This window comes from Platichthys flesus, chromosome 12 (genome assembly GCF_949316205.1).
Source record: "Platichthys flesus chromosome 12, fPlaFle2.1, whole genome shotgun sequence".
Classification (NCBI taxonomy): Eukaryota; Metazoa; Chordata; class Actinopteri; order Pleuronectiformes; family Pleuronectidae; genus Platichthys; species Platichthys flesus.
The window spans coordinates 12,728,313-12,743,246 of NC_084956.1; the positions used below are offsets into that span (position 1 = coordinate 12,728,313).

Below are 14,934 nucleotides of genomic sequence, written 5' to 3' on the forward strand. Positions count from 1 at the left end.
TTCAATTGATGTCATTTCATGTGTGTAGATGCTGGGTGGTTAATGAGGCCACTCAGGCCCGTTCATCTTCCAAACCATCTTCTTGTGGGTCTATATAGTGACTCATAGGAGATTGTATGCTATATTGCAAGCCTGCTGTACCTAATGTGTGTGTGTGAAACGTCTGTTCTGTCAGCCTCTAAAGGTGTGAGCAGGTTCAGTGATGGTGCAGGAGTCCACCTGCTCTGGGCCTGAGTGAAGGTGAACCTCAGTGACAGGGACACAGTGGACTGAACACCTCTCTCTCACACTCTGAGCAGCCACGGGGTCACTCTGCATTAACCAGCAGCTTAACGTTACATTCATCCGCCTATGCCGCACAAGGCCCCGGATTTACTAATGGACGCGTAATCTGACTAGTGAGGGCGCACACATGGCCCATCTGCTGCGCACAGCGCGGCTACAACAGTGTCAGGACGAGCCCACGTCGTGCGTGTGTGCAGGTCGGATGCATGCTCACCATCAAGCTGTAAAGGTGATCCGCTCTAGCACCGCGGCGCGTAATGGCGCGTTTGGAGTGAAGATGCGTCCCTCGCGCTGCCCGGGGAGTGTGACAGCTGAGCCCTCTGCGCGCACACGGGAGGAGACATGCTGATAAGGAAGTGTGATCAGGGGGGCTGGAGGCGTGCCCGCCCGCAGAGGGAGAGGACCCTGTGGGGCAGGGCAGGGCGGGGATAGTGCCTGCCTGATTGATTATTTAATTAGCCTTAACTAAATATTCATTAGCCCAGCAGAGTCATTATCCCGCGTAAACAACTAGAGCTCTCTCTCCGTAAATGAAAATGATTTTATGGAGGCTACCTGTGGGCTGAAGAGAATTAAAAACTAAATTGACTGGACTGTCTAATCACCGTAATTGGACCATAGCAGATCCGGATATTGGGAGGGGGGGCGGGAAATAAATGATTTCAAAGTAAGACTCCTAAACTATTTGAGCAGTTAATGGAAGCTATTTGATGCATTGCCTACCAAATACATGTACATTACTGTAATACCTGATCTTGCTGCACGTAACACTTTGTCATGCATGAGCTGTTTCAATGAATTACACTTTGATCACTGATGCAGCCATTCTGAAACTTGAGCCTTGCACTGGATTAAAGGAAAGTTCAACATGTTCAGAAGCTGCCTCCATTTGATTTATTGATGAACATTAGATGAGGGGATTAATGTGGGGCACATGTCTGACCACGGCTGGATGTGAAGATGGGCTTCATGACTGCTCCTCTAAAGTGAATTCAAGGTGCCTCAATCCCCACCTGCTGGCTGGCTGCAGTATAAATCATTAATCCCTCAACCTCCATTGTCATGTATGGGACATGGGTACTACTCACCACTATACCGATGGAGGGGGGGATTAAGTGTTTGAGTCGACTAAACTTAAGTTTTCAGGGGTAAACAGCGTTGCAGCCGAATCCAATACAATTGAAGTAACTGGGGATCGATTCTTCAAATGTAAAAAAAAAACTACAGAGAAACACACAACATGCCTCCATACTGCTTTTGTAGTCAAAGTGTCTGATAGCCCCAAAATTCGAATTCCACTCTGAACAGCGTCGTTTAAACCGTGTTTTAAGCCTCAATATCCGCTGTTATCCTCTGGAACCACGTTCAAGGTCACACGCACACACCCGAAACATCGCACACCAACTCTTGCCCAAGGGTAAGCGTGGGGTGCATGGCGGAATAAGCACTTGGATGACACCACAGGAGCAGTATGGAGGCATTTAATGTTTTTTTTCTGTTGTTTTTCTACTTTTGAAGAAGTGGTACCCAGTTACTTCAAACGTATTGTATTTGGCTGAAACCCTGTCTACCCCCTGAAACTCCAGAAGTTTTTTGTGGACTCAAACAATTCACCCACCCCTCCATCGGCATAGTGGTGAGCAGATCATGAGATCATTTATAACTATCCCTTTAAAAATAGTATGGGTACAATTTTGGTAGTTTTCATAATAGTGACTTACAGTATGTTCAAGTGTTTTGTTTGTTTATAATTTGATGCTATAAAAACACTAAGCCAAACATCATGATAGACAGCTGGCACTGAATCGTGATTGCTTGAGCTTGCTCACCAGCGGGACCTGCTACTGTGGCTACATCCCTTGATCGCTACCGAGCACACTCCGGGTTCAAGTTAGCAGGATGGCTCGCATCTGCGATATATTGGCTTCATTTTTGAATAGTGGGAGGAAGCGGAGACTGGTTGTTCCTCTAAATATACAACGAAGGCCTGGATGGCGAAACCACAGTCAGCAGATGGTTTGCGTAGGTTTGGCATGATAAAGATTTGGAGACAGGAGGAAAAGAGCAAGTCTGTTCAAAAGTAACCGAATCTGCCTACTGACACTTTGTAAAGCACTTTACAGTTCATCTCTCTTGTATAATCTTTGGGAAAATCAAACAAAAATAACTATGCAAATATTGGCAAGAGAGCCGAAAGGCATATTTCCAAAAATGTTGAACTTTTACTTTATAATTGCCCTCTGAACCAAATTTGGCGCCAATTCACAGTGGATTTATTTTTTTAACATCCTCTTTCCAAACACACACACACTTTATACAATCTATAATATTTTTACAGGACAATGTTTTATTGTTTTTGCAGTGACCCACTGTACAGCTTCATTCACACCAGGGAGCTCCACTGCCATCAGTCCTCCAGGCTGCACCAGCGGTTACAGAGACACAGTTTAAGTAAGGGGTCAAGTGCCTTGCTCCAGAGCAATCCGGCAGCAGTTGCAGAGGGAGAGGACATGGTTGGCCATTTACATTCGCAGCCCAGACTCTCTCCAGCCGGCTGGTGAGCCAACCTGACGATGGTGCATTCATAAGCCTGGTGCTTGACCGCTCCCACCATCCGTTCTGGAACGCTACCAGTGTCCTTGACAAAGTCAGTCAGGGGAACATCTTCCATCTTAATTTGCAGTAGCTTCAAGGGTTCAATGACATCATCCATGAAGACGAATCAGAGAAGGGAATCTGGAAATGTGAAGTGGAAAAAGGGCAATTACAACACATCTTGCATAAATTTCTATGATAAAAAGAATAAACTCATAAGCACACATAAGCAGCATTAGTTGATTTATTAATAATACCAATTAATCAGGGTTTAGAAACCCACCTGAATTCTGTTTTAAACATTATTCCATCCTTCACCACAACAAAACAGATTTGTATGGGCTCATGTCTGAATCACTGACATGATTCTCTGACCCACTTTTAAGCCCCTCCAGTTGAGAAACACACAGCGAGATGACAGATGTTTTTATAAAGGTCATCGGCTTCTGTCACACCTTACACCTTTTTTGGGATTGTTTGTTCACAGTAGGATTCACAACATATTTCTTTTTATTTTACCACTCAACTTTCCTCTGTGGATTATGCTCTATATTCTGAGTCTTCCCAGAATAAGCTCCCTGTCTACAAGAAGCTCCGCAAATAATGGTCCTGACCGTAGTCGGTTTCAAGTAATTTGTGGATCAATTTTAAGAGGACTGCTTATCAAAATACATCAGAATGAAGCACCTGCCTGACCTTAAGACTTGACATATTCTATCTCCCATGCTTATCCCGGTGAAAGACATTTAAGCTCTCGAATTTGGTTTGCTTCCCCACTGTGACTAGATTAACGAGCTGACCTTTTGCTTGTAGCGTCGGCCATATTTTCTGCAGCTTTAGGTATCTTCATTAGATGTAGAAATATTGACCTTCTGCGCTTTTTATGAGAATATATATCGGAGAAAAGCAAGCATTTATCTATATAGCTCTGCGAAACTATCCCCATCATTCCATATCTCTCCTGCGCTGTTCCAAGGCCATGGCCCGTATATTTTGTAGTAAACTTTGAGGTCTTATGTGAGGAGTTTGTTTTACCTCTGATTCCCACTCTTTGTATCAGCACTCCCACATGAATATAGAAAATATACAATATATAACAATAAATGCAGTAAAGGTAAGCAGTAAAAAGCAATGCAACGCAACTTCATCCAGGCACAAAGCGAGGCAGTATTAACTGGAAATAAGGTAATGCTATACATTTTCTCATAAATAAATATATAAATGAATAATAAAAAAAGATATAAAATAATAAAAGAAGAAGTGGAAAAAGAGGACAGAGAACAAATAAAGATAAAATAAAAATAAACTTAAAGAGGAGTAAAACCTGTATTAAATTGTGGGTATTAAATAAAAAAAAGTTAATTAATAATTGGATAAATAAAAAAAGTATAAAAGGATGATTATGTTACACAGTCTAAGGTATTAAATTGAGATAGAGAGAATAACTGAAATTTAATGGAAAGCGTCACTAAAGGGGTCAATCTCCAGTTTACTTTGAATATGAAGCCAATGAAGTGGGTAAATGATAAAGATGTGAGAGAATTGTGAAGCCATGAGCACAGTTTGACTGCATTAGTCACTCTCCATTACCGCTCTCTTTAAAATCTAATGGAAGTAGAAATGAAAGGGTAACAATAAGTGACACAAAGGCTCAACATTTTCAAATATTTTGTCATCTGCACCCAGAAAATAGGTTTCATCGCTAAGCCAGAAAATGTTTGTATGCAGTGCTAAACAACCGAGGGACTGCGGTTAAATTTATTTCACATGGATTGACTTAAAGTGTTGGAAACTATTAACTATAATTAAGTGAAATCCTAAGTGCATCGATCGACAGCCTGCAAAAATTGATAAGCAGTAATTTCTGGTACTGTTTTACGCCGCGCTGTGGGTTGGAGAGTGTGCAGGCCTGAAACGCCTCACTACAGTTTGTGCTGACTCAGCGACTTGTTAATCAAGCACACTCTTATGCACACACAGTCAGCTGCACGGAGCCCGCTGAGAAATCCTCACATCCCTGTTGAATATACAGTAGATATAATTAGATTGTTGCACAGGATCTTGCCTGCAGAACTATGAACGCTGGCGCAAGGTGTATGTTCAGTGTGCAGGCTCCACAACAGCGCTGGAGTGTAAAGAACATATATCTGACAATCTGGGGGTCTCACATGAATTCCTTTAGTTTGTTATGCAAGTGGCTGGGAATGTTCTTCAATTTATTTACATGCGTCAGACGATATTTTTCTCCGGAGATGTTTTCAGCCGTTAACTCTAACAAGCGGTGGGACTGGAGAAACATACACTGGCTGTCGACATTTTCAGAACTTCCAACTCTGAATGTCAAATATGAAAACAGGGCCGGAAAAGTGAAAATAATGAATACAGCCAGGCATTGCTAAAATGTCACAGGAAAACACCCATGAATTAATTACTGATTCAGAGGCCAAATGCCATGTTTTAATTGTCAAAAAAAAATAAAAACTTACATGTTTAAGGCGATGTAATATATTAAATAATATATTTTATACGATTTTCCGGAGAGAAGTAAAGATTAACATTTAGACGTTGCTGCACTGATTCCGCTGCGTGCAGCAGTGCTCTGGGGTAAATGTTGTAGTACTGCATGTGGCGTACACCCATTTAATGCTTCTGCAATATATTATCCTGCAGTTCCCCCCCAAACTGACCTACAAAGAGTCTATTCCCATCAGGTTTGGGGGACGGAAACACGTAGAAAATGAGTAATTGTTGCAAATAGGGGGGGAATGGGTTTATGTTTACACAGTTCAAAAAAATTCTAATGGCACAGCAAACACATAATCACAGAGATGGGAAATGTTGCCTTGAGCGCCACACTTGGGTTAGTAAATAGGACAAAACCTCTGTGCACTGCATCCTATATAACTGGATGATATCCATAATAAACGGCAATTGCGTCAGAATGGTTGCCCGTGTATAATAATCTTTGCGCATTTCCGATTTTCCACATCCCTTTAATGGTAATCCATCACAGTTGTATTTGGAAACATGAAAGTGATCACAGATTGTGCTGTGCTGCTTGACTGATTACTCCGGGCTGAGTTGATAGAGTAGGGAGGGCGCTCGAAACAAGGACACTGCCATCTCTCTTTCTTTACCCCCGGGATTTAAATATTAAACATAAAGGATGGCAGATTATTATCCATGTCACCTTGCCTTAAGCAATGATATTCGGTTTCAACGGTACCTGCTGTGTCACATATTAGTCCCATTTCAGGTGCTCCGGATGCTGAAATGTTTATGAGACGAGTGAATTAAGGGACAAAACATATCTCCAAGGAGGGAGGGTTTCTCCGGTCACATAATCACTGGTTACAGGTTGAAGTTTGTCTTAGTTGAGTGTTATTAAATTAATACAATATTCAACAAGGAATATTGTATCTTTCATGCTGCTTAAAGAAATGCTACAGTAGGGCTGGATGATATGGAACAAATGTAATGATTATGTCAAGATCAGGACAAAAGGTTTGATTATACTCTATCGATAAAAGTCATGACTATCAGCTTGTTATTGGGCACATAAAAGACAAATATGTGTTATTTCTCGTAACGTGCTTACACAATAAATAAGTAAATATATCTAGGGTTAGGGTTATTGTACTGATTATTGTTATTGTTTCCTTCTGCAGTAAAAATATGTTGGGGCCCATTATTCGATATCTCTAGTGCCGTCAGTCCTTGCTTCTTTTAAATTGTTCTTATTGTGGTGATACATTTAGACAGGCCAATAAAGACAATACAGCAATATGATAGACTCAATACTTAATACACCAGAGGCTCCATGCCATGGAATGTGTGTATAACAACAAATAAATAAAGCACCTTCTTAGCACTGATGCCAAACCTCCTTTTGTCAGCCAACATGAAATATGAACAACACAGTTCTGCCGAGTAATTAAGGCCTTCAACTGAAGTCTGTAAAAAAGCATTTGTCTGCCTTCTGTTTGATTATAAAAGGTTTTCATCTGACGGAGGGAAATCCAGCAGATGTTGAAACACAGACAAATTACGTTTCTGACTAACCACGGCTCCGCCACAGGAGCCTAGAGAAGGTGACAATAGAATCAATGCTCTGCAGTCAATCTACTGAGAGCCAGCAAAACATGCTAGTGAGCTCTGGGAATACAGAACCAATACCGTGGTCACAGTAGCTGCACATTGTGGGGAAGTTTACAGCATTTACACAAATCTGGATTCTGCACAGTTCGAGAGAATCAATCTGTCAGAAAAGCTGCAGATGAACAGCATCGAGCATTTCATCTTTAAAAGCCACATTTCCTCCACACTTTAACTCTTGCAATTTTTTTGGGCACATCGTCAAAGTACATTTCCACCAGGAAGAGCTCAAACCATCTTATTTATAAACAGCCCGTTTCCAGGACAACATTGTAAAAAAATTCTGCTTCTGCCATCGTCCTGCATTACAGCAGAGACTGACATGACACACCAGGGCTTATTGAATCCAATCAGCGTTTACATTTGACATATTTCTTTATACCGAATAACGAATATTTACAGTGACACTCAATATTGTAAAACTCGCAGCTGCACTCGGGAGAATGAAATGTTTCCTCCAAGTTGTTTCTTTATGTGTTTGAGACCAGAAATGTACCCGCAAAGCAGCTTTGAGTCTGGAGCTGTTTTTAAAAAGAAAAAAAATCTTTAGTTCCACAAAAGGATATGGGGAGATATAGTTAGATACTCCACTGCTCTGACTGTAAATAGACTAAGATATATAATGTTCTTAACCACTTCAGCAAAAACTTGTTTTCACAAACTTTATTCAGCGAGCCGGCTGATTTTACGCTAGTTTAAGGGAAGCCACGACGTCAGAGGCATCATATTAGAAGTATCAAACTTTGTTTTCTCCTAAGAGAGCTGTGTGAAATCCTCTAAGCTGGCAAAATAAAAAATCATCACAGAAAGCACTAGACGTACGAGTTACCGAGCTCTGCACCCAGATGAAAGCCTCCGTCCATGCTGAGGAAATCAGTGAAGTAAAAGATGTCACTACCTGTCTATACTGGTGTGTTGGTTGGCAGCATCCTCAAAGAATCTCCACGGCTTCATCCACCCAGTCGTTTGGATCCAAGCTTCATGACACACACACGCACACGCACACGCACACACACACACACACACACACACACACACACACACACACACACACACACACACACACACACACACACACAACTGTACCCTAGTTTCCTTGACACACTGTCTAATCTGACAAGACCGACCCAGGAATGAGAGTATACTGCAGGAAGAAGCCTATAAGTAAAAGACAAAAATAATATAAATAATAAAAAGATGTGCAGTGGCTGCAGAGTAATTTATCATGAATGTGGGATGGAAAATAAGCCCGTTGCTCCACTGCCATTCATTGTGAACTCAAGTTATCTGGAGACACCTTTAGCTGCTCATTTTGCAATTAAATTAAATTTCTAAATCTTTTATGTAATTTTCTGGTTTATAATTGAACAAAATAAACAAAAACATACCTTATTGCTTATGAGCTTCTTCTACTTTTAATTCCAATGACAAATCCGAGGGAAACAACTTTATTTTGGTTTCTTTTTCCCCATGTTGGCAGCAGCTTTAGCTTTGCAGCTCAAACATTTCTGTAATGAAATTCAATGCAACAGAAAGAGACATGCCAGCAGTCACCCATAACCCTGAACCTGCTCTGGGACTGAATTTACATTGGAACAGTAGCTTTATCCTCCGTTGCTTTAGGGGCCATTCCCTCTGTCTCCCTTGCTCTGACACATTTCCCTCTGCATTGCACTCTAACTCATACAAGCAAGCCCGGAATTGATTTGCCTGCCAAAACGCAACAAAATGTGTAGTCATACAAAACCTGCACATTGTTATCATAGGATGTTTTTTTTTTTTTTTTCTTGCTGTTGGTCATGCCAACACTGTTTGTTCAACTTTACTGAGTAGTATTTTGCATTAAGCGATGCTCTGAAGATATTTATTCAGCGGTGGAGTCGTTCAGATATGTCCAACTGACCACTTCATGGCCATCTGAAGAGAACTTGAATGGGGCTGGAGATTTGTAAGGAAGAACATGTGCTTACGCAGCTTACGCAGCTGAGGTCGGTTATCTCCACGTTCATGGTTTGATGATCATATGAAAACCACACTTCACAACTACCTTTGTTTGGTCAAGACCTTGGGGTGAAAGTGTAGGGTTAGGTTTCACAGTCCAAACCAAAAAACACTTTTTGGGATTGTTCCGACTGATGGAGGAAGTTGAGAGAGCATTAAACAATAGTTGTAGATTGCTTGCACGAATGCTTGCAGCCTTCTCCTGCAATGATAGAATGCCTGAACGGATTTTCATTTTGCACATTCAAACATACGTTTAAAACTGCACCGGAAGTTGGTGATACTGGTACGTATAACATATTGGTGTGACATATTGATATTACAGTGGGAACTACATTAACTGCGGCAATGAAATGAACCACTTCATTCATTTTCTCCAACCAACAGAAAAATCCAATCCAATCTACTTAAAAACAATCTATGTCAAGCATAGTAAGAGGCTCATGTAGGTGATGTTGACAGGATGTATGCTTGTCATATCGATTATTGAGTGCGCTACCTTTATTTGTAACGGTCTGACAGTTTATTTTTTGTAAAGTGTTTTCTGTTAAACTGTTAGATCTCTGTTTTGTGTTTGAGTTGTTTTCATGTGTGCACTCTGTGTTTCTGTTTCCTGTTGTATTATGTAGTCTCTGTTCCTTGAGGGTTGTTTCTGTCTTCACTTTCTGTCTTGGTGATTGTTTTTCTAACTCCTCATGTGTTGCACCTGTGGCCAATTACCCCTGCCTTCCCTGTGTGTATTAAAGCCTCTGTCCTTCCCCTTGTCCTCTGTCGGATTGTCTGTTTTGCTTCCTGCGTTCTGGTGGATTATGTTATGTTCCATGTTGCTGTTCTGTTCTGCGTTCCTGCCCTGCCCTGTCCTGTCCTTAGCTCCTGATCGCCGTGTAAGCTTCCTTGTGCTTTTGTTTAGTTAAAGACTCTTTTTAGATTAAATACACTTTTTGTTAAATATCTCTGCTCCTGGGTCCATCTCCTTCATCTAATTGTGACAATATTACTATGTAAAACCAAATGAAATGTAAACAATATTAACAAAGACGTCCACATTGATGTAGACCTCGGTCAAGACTTTGAAGTGTGCAAAGGCCGTTGGACTGTATGGCTTGTAAACATTAGCTTGAGATAGTTTTCAGATTGGTGTTTGAAGAATTGTTGGGCTCTGTCAATGATTTAAAACACAAATAGAACAATTAATGTTTTTATATAGTTATTATAGGATGAAACCTTTGCTTCAAGAGATCCAACGGTTTTCATTTACAAGCTTCACCGTTTCACCCCTGAGTTGTTTTCAAAGTCTGAATACAGAAAATATGACCATGGTACATGAAAAAAAGCATTATCTGCAATGTTAGCTGCTTTGTCTTGAAACGCAGACCTGCACAGAAATCCCACTTTCTGCACTGAACCTGTCCATGACATCTCTCCTCAGATGTATTGAACAAAACTAAATGAAGTCCACCTTTGAAGTGTTATATATATTTAATGCCACCCATAAGCAACTATCCCTGACACATTTATCCTGACCTGCACATCTAATATACCAATTCATGTTCAGATTCCCTCATGAATATTAATTCACGTAACCCATTAGTGTAGAGCTTCAGATAGCCTTGAGTTGATGAACACGGTTTTTTTTCTCTCTCTCTCTCTCTCTCTCTCGTAGCGATGAAATAGAATTCTTTCCTGCCTTTCTATTAAAAGAGAGAGAGAGAAAAAACAATTATTGAAGACAAGTTGTAGCCCTAGGATCGGGGGAGAAGGATCAAGCACATCCTCCTTTTGACCTAGATATCAGTGGACCTGGCCTCCCTCCAACTGAATCATTACATCTGTGGTGTGATCCGAACCAAACGCCACCACTGTCCATTACCCACAGGTGTCTTCAAGTCGCTTCTGAGACTACGCTCAGTCTCGCTGTAATTCCCTTGATATATTATGGGATGGTAATTGGATAGGGCGTAGCCATGACTCAGAGTGGCCGGTTCATGAATCAAGTTGGACAGAGCGTATCTTTGAACCCGATGACACCTAAGAGGTCGGCGCTCTTGGAGTCCGTAAGCATGGTTGTTTCTATTTGACGGGCAAGCGTAGCACTTACATTTTACAGTGATGCTGTCATGACAGCTGCTTAGATTTTCTGTGCAGCAATCTCACTCTACTGTTGGGTCGGGAAAAAAACCCTGTTCCCACAATGTGTTCACAATTAAAGAGGAACAGGGAGAAAGAGAGAGGTGTCAAACATTTACTGATATTTAGAAAAGAAAGTCATTGTTTTTCATATCGACTACAATGGCTGCTGTTTTGGTAATCAGTAATCTTGAAGTGTAACTTTTATTACGTTTTAACAGAGCTGGAGCAACAAAAAAATAGGGCGGTGTCTGTGGCCCTTGCTGGACTTTAATAAAACACGACCGACCTGATGAAAAGATGACTGGCTTGAAGTTAGCAAGCAAGTCACAGAAAAGTCTGCTCCTGGCAGTTGTCAGGTATTCTGCGTTCATGAACATGTTTTAAAAGGACCCACTGTGAGTACAACTATGCTATAAATTGGTCCACATGACCCTACTTGTAATTGAGCTGTACAGTAACTCAGATTTAGTATTTTGTCTATAAAAGAGTTTGTTTATGTTGTTCATTCACAGAAATAACCTTGTGAAAAACTGTATCTGAGATGCACTGCATAGTCCCTGGTTCTATCTGGTTTCTAGCCTTTGGTTATTCAACCAGGTGCTTGGAATGGATCAATTGTGCCTTTGTGCAGCACGATGAGGGTCCACCTTGGAGGTTCCCTTAGTCAGCAGACTCACTGCCTTAGATGTAATATCCTGTTTCTATACTGAGCGCTGCAGATTATTTGTTATATTTCCCCTGGCACTTCATACAATATGTTGTTCAGATGAAGTTGCTGTCTGTGCGGCAAAAGAACGGTTTGCTTACTTAGAATATGCGGCAAAATGTTGCATGAAATTAAAGGCCAGTGGTTCAGGGATTATGATGATACATCTTTATTTGTATGCATAATGAGTTTTAAATGTTCTTTCTAATTTGTCTTAACCTTGTGCAGCACTAGGGGTGTTCAGGGTCTTCTATACATCACTGTGCATGGAATGTTTCTGTCTTTAAATACCAAATAAGCATCCAAGGTAAGCATGATAAAAGAAAAAGAATGTATACCCTTCTCCTGTACGCCTGTAATTTCTAATGTGCAAGGTAGTGCAATTCCCAGAAGACATACATCATCAAAGGCACGAGCCAACTGTGCAACTGAAAAGTGAATTATTCAATGCGTGTTGTGATTTCCATATGCAGCACAATATGCATAATGCTATCAATAGTAATATCAATAACATGGTTCAACTAGTTTGTATGCCCTTGGGGATTAATACTGTTAATCAAGAGCCATGCATCTCAATGTCAATATCGTACCCCACTCCGTAATCATTCCAGAGCTGTGGGGATAGAACACATTATGACATTCTAATGTTTCGAACTGCCGTCATTTTGACCCATTTACCCATCAGACCTTATTTGCACAGACAGCCACATTCTCTGCATCTGTGCTTGGGGGGAGATTTATCCCTCTCATTGCATAATCACTCCTTTCCCTCTGCCTCGCTATACTTAGCAAAGCAGGCTGACATGCCTCACCAGCGAGGCCCACAGACACCTCCATCCTCATGGTTTTCCAAGGACTTTTACGCTTTGATGTGCACGGACCTGGCATTGTGAACGTCGGGAAGGTGTGCCTCGCATGGAAATCCAAACAGACGCAATTATTTGTACAGGAAAAGCAAGAGTGTTACTCAGGATCCTTTTTCCATGTTCCCCATGTTGAAGGTTACTTTCTGAATCTGGCTGTGTTTCGGATGCGCTTGTGTTTTCATTAACTGCAATAAAATCATGTTTTGTCCAGATTGTGTTCTCCCCCCTACACAGTTTTGTTTACCATCATATGTTTTCTATTGCCGTTACTTTGAGGCTGTTCCCTTGGCAAAATAATGGATGGGTATTTATACTGTGAATGATTAAAATTACATTTTGTTTTATATGATGCCAGAATATCCTACATACATCTATGTGAGATACAAAGGAATTAGAATCAGAATTAATTGTTATGAAATATTAATGTATGGCATTAGAGCTGACTGGAATCGAGTCAAAAATCTTTCAATGGGAAGGACAAATTAATTCAGTTTTACATTACAAATGCCTAATTTGTGCATCAATGTTTGAATATTTGTATTATCTACAAATATGACACTTCTCTTTACAGAGCCACTGCATAAAGACTGCCAGGGCACGGATTACTCCCCAGCACACCACCAGAAACATGTAACACATGCATGAAAAATTAATTAATTCTTTATTCCCACTGAATTGCAGATTGCAGCAATAATGATATCATGTACAGTAGCATTCCACAAGCTGCGGGCAGAGTTTCCTGACAACCTCATAACTCAGAGGCTGAATAATAATCATCATGCTCTGTCTAAAACCATAACCAAAGTGTCAAAACACATCACAGATAGAGAAATACCCTGTGGCTGCATTATTATTTATTTAATAATTCATTTTGAATGCTATCAGTAGAAATGTTTTATTTTTACATATAATTACATAGGAATTCTAGACATAATAATTGTTATCAAAGCAAATTAGTCCACAACAGATCTAATCAAATGAAAGAGCACTTGAATAATAAAAGACCAACACAGAGATTTGGGTTTAATATAACTTGTTCTGTTTAGTAATTATCGTCAGTGAACGTTCTTATGTACCCTTTGATTTGACATTTTTTCTTTTCAATGCAAGTCCTGCGATTGCGCATTTAATCCTTCTCGAAAAAAACACTTCTCATCATGTGTGCTGGCTTAGCTCCAACAGAAGACTTTCAAACTCACTGGTGAGCTGGCTTTGTCAATTACGGATGCAGCAACAACGCCGGCGCCTTGACATGCATCCCAAGTACCCATCTCGGACTACTCAGGTTTAACTTTATGTGCAATCTGTCTTGGTTGGACTCCGGCAGGTGGAGTGGGAGGTCGGGGAGCTACTGTCAGAGATAAGTTCTCAATGGGATACACAGTTTTCGTGTAAGGTAATTTATACAACTCTGAAACCGGAGAAATGCTCAGCAATCACTGTGGTGTATCAACCACCGTGCTGTTAAAGTCTGACCCTGAATTATAGCCCCTTTAGTGCGAAAAGTTCAAGTGTTATCTGGAAGTAGCAGCATGGGGAAATGTTCATGGAATTGCATGTTAATAAGAACTTTGTTGTTTACAAGACAGATTGGCGGGCGGGGGGGTCCTCCTCAGTATATGCTAGCTTTAGGAAAAGTGCACTCAACTAAGCCTTTACCAGCTTTCAAAGGTTGAAATGCAGGTACTGTAGCCTTTGCAACCTGGTGCCCAACCTTTACATCCAATCAAACCGCTGCCTTACATTTAAGCTTTTAAAGGTCAAGCTGAGTGCAAGAGAAAGGCTGCTGGCTGTAAAATTGGCACCAAGATTAAGATGATTGATTATAGTGAAAATGTTATTGACATCACCTTTAACAATGTTGCTTATTTAGCTAAATGCAGGACACCGGAGCACATTACTTATTGCAAAGAGGAAGCTCGCCTCCGTTTTGTCAGGGCCAAGTTCTAATGGCTGCTTCACTCCTGTCAGATCACAGTGATTCAACCATGAGGGTGCGTTTTGAAAGCATGTGAACCCTCCACGCCGATGACAGAATGAGCACTCAGACACAGCCACCATCTTATGAAATGCACAGACTGCCTACTCCCACTCGCTCTGCAGAAAATACCCGCCTATTCCATGCTGCCAGTTTGAACTGCTCCCATTGGGCTGCTGTCTTTGCCTCATAGAGTGGACAACAAATAGTCACTGAGC

At 40.9% G+C, this 14,934-nt stretch overlaps 1 long non-coding RNA gene across 1 annotated transcript in view; it reads right to left on the reverse strand.

Annotated features, from left to right (window-relative positions):
• Positions 1-2,597: 2,597 nt before the first annotated feature.
• The window catches only part of LOC133965982 (uncharacterized), a 33,448-nt gene continuing 21,111 nt past the window's right edge, over positions 2,598-14,934 (reverse strand). The window contains exon 3 of the long non-coding RNA XR_009923908.1: positions 2,598-3,021. This is a non-coding gene — a long non-coding RNA (uncharacterized LOC133965982). The remainder of the gene's footprint in view (positions 3,022-14,934) is intronic.